The sequence below is a fragment of the Lactuca saligna genome, chromosome 8 (assembly GCF_052625555.1).
Source record: "Lactuca saligna cultivar CGN05327 chromosome 8, ASM5262555v1, whole genome shotgun sequence".
In the NCBI taxonomy this organism is placed as follows: domain Eukaryota; kingdom Viridiplantae; phylum Streptophyta; class Magnoliopsida; order Asterales; family Asteraceae; genus Lactuca; species Lactuca saligna.
In genome coordinates, this window is record NC_136424.1 from 16,959,503 (window position 1) to 16,962,506 (window position 3,004).

The window sequence follows — 3,004 nt, forward strand, 5'->3', positions numbered from 1 at the left end:
AAAAAGAGCCTAGGAAGAAATTGTTAAGGTCCATTCTAAAACCAGTTGCTTGTTCATCTGGTGAGGTTCACACTAAAGCTTTTAAGATTGGTCAGACGTTCAAGGAAAAGGAAAAAATAAGAGAAGTTATTGCCAACTACTCTGTAAAAGAAAGGAGGGATCTACATTATGTAAAGAATGACAAGACAAGAGTTAGGGTAAAGTGTAGGGGTATTGTTCCTGAATTGACTGGTGACAGTAATAAAGATAGGGGCAATTTAGTACTTTCCAAGAAAACAACTTGTCCATGGGTTCTTTTTATATCTAGGGCAAATGAGAAACAACTTTGGACTGTCACAACATACGAAGATTCTCATTCTTGTTTGCAAACAAGGACAGTGAGGGCTTGTTCATCTAAGTTTCTAGCTAACAACATATTGCATCAAGTTGAAAGTAACCCCAAGATCCCTACACGTGCTTTACAAGAGGAGTTAGTACAGAGGTATTCACTTTCAATATCAAAGATGAAAGTATTTCGGGCCAAAGCTATGGCAAAACAATATGTTTATGGTGATTATGAAAAGCAGTACGGTGTTTTGAGAGAATATGCCATGGAATTGAAGTCAAAGAATCCAGGAACAACTGTGAAGATAGATGTCGAAACTGAACCCAATGTGTCTTCTGAGACAAGGATCTTCAAACGGATATATATATGCTTAGGTCCATTGAAGGAGGGATTTAAAAAAGGTTTGAGGGATTTTCTTGGATTTGATGGTACGTTTTTGAAGGGTCCCTTTCCAGGACAAATTCTTACTGCATTTGGGCTTGATTCGAACAATGGCATTTACCCAGTTGCATATGCCATTGTAGAGACTGAAAATATTAACTCTTGGACATGGTTTTTGGAACACTTGGGTGATGACTTAGATTTGAATTCTTCATCTAACTTCACTTTCATTTCAGATCGGCAAAAGGTACCCTCTAACTTTTTATTCACTTTTACTTTTTTTTATTATTTCATTTACTAACTTATTTTAATTGTACTCACAGGGAATCTTGGCTGCAATAGAGAAGTTATTTCCATCAGCTGAGCAAAGGTTCTGTTTAAGACATGTGTATCACAACATGAAATTGAAACACAAAGGAGATGAATTGAGGGAAGCAGTATGGTGTTGTGGAAAAGTATACAACATACCAAAATTTAATAGGGCTATGGAGAAACTGAAAAAGCTTAACCCAGAAGCACATGAGTGTTTAAGTAAAATTCCTGCAAAACACTGGGCAAGATCCCATTTCTCTGGTAAGTATCATACTCTTTTCACTAACATATTTCATAACTGATTTCAATAATTAATTGTTTGGTTTTATATATAGGAAGGGCATTGACTGATAGTTTAACAAATAACTTGTGTGAGGTATTTAACTCCAAGCTAGATGAGGCAAGGGACAAGCCTATAATCACTTGTTTGGAATATATTAGAGAATACCTCACAAAGAGAATAGTAAATGTTCATAAGGTGCTAGACAAATGCAAAGGTTCTCTAAGTACAACTGCAACAACAATCTTAGAAAACAATAAGACAGAGGCAAGTAAGATGAGGGTTCTATTTAATGGAGCTGATAAATATCAAGTGACTGGTCTATGGATGGAGCAGTATGTTGTGAATTTGAAAGAGAGGAGTTGCACTTGCAGGAAATGGGACATTACAGGTATTCCATGCCAGCATGCTATTGCTGCAATGTATGATAAGATGCGGAATGGGTCAGAATGTGGAGATCCTGAGGCTTGGGTGAGCAAATGTTACTGGCTCAGTACATGGAATGCTATGTACCAACACACAATTGACCCAATAAATGGAAGGAGCATGTGGCCTAGATCTGATTGTCCAACAACCCTTCTCCCACCCAAACATCACAAACAGGTTTGTTGTCATACATGTTTTGTTTAATTTAACTTGAAACTATTTAATAAACTTGTTAATATGTAACCATATGAATTTGTTTATAGGTTGGTAGTCCAAAGAAAAAAAGGAAGAGGGCAGTTGATGAGCCAACTCAAAGTACCAAGTTAAGTAGGAAACACTTGACAGTCACTTGTAGCAAATGCCACAACAAAGGTCACAATGCTAGGACTTGCAAGGGGCAGGGAGGTCCTAGTGAAGCTGGATAGGGGGGTGGACAAAAGAAGGGAAAACATGTTGTAGCTTAGTTTGTATTTCTAAGTAATCTTTTGCTATTATGTCTAATTAAAGTTAGAACATGTTTACTAAGTTTGGTTATGGTATGTCAGTCAAAACAACTACTTTTGATAGGTCTTTTGGGTATTCTATGTTTGATGGTTAATGGTAATGCTACTTTGGTAATTAGTTTTTTGGTAATGCTACTTTGGTAATTAGTTTTTTGGTAATGCTACTTTGGTAATTAGTTTTTTGGCTATGTTACTGCACTTTAATAATCAACATTACACTTACATGCAATCAAATTGACAATTTCCTTCCTTGCTAATATAATATCCATCACATTAAAACAAAACATCAAACTTACATTACATATTATATCTGTTACATTTTCTTGTCCCAACATTACATACAATCATAGGGAAAATCCTTCAAAAGCTATGACAAAATGGGACCAAAAGACAGATTCCAAGTTATAGATTCCCCCCCCCCCCCAAATGCTTCTTGATTTTTTACTTGAAAAGGTAACACACCATGAAAAACAACCAACTCAGACAAAGTAGCCATTTCACCATCATCAATCTTGCTTCGAGATTGTTTCTTCCACGCAACAACCCTGGAATCACAACAGTTGACCTAGGGCACATGGGAGGGTCGAACCATCCAAAAAAGCTACATGTTCCTCCTAACCTTGAGCATGACCAAAATCGACGACCTGGGTTCAAGTCAGTCCACGATGTCACCAAAATCGCCGGCCTTCCACAGTGGCATATCACCATCTTCTTCAATTTTGGAATAGAATGTGAGTAGGGAGGGAAGAACAGAGGCAAGGAACGAGAAGTAGAAGG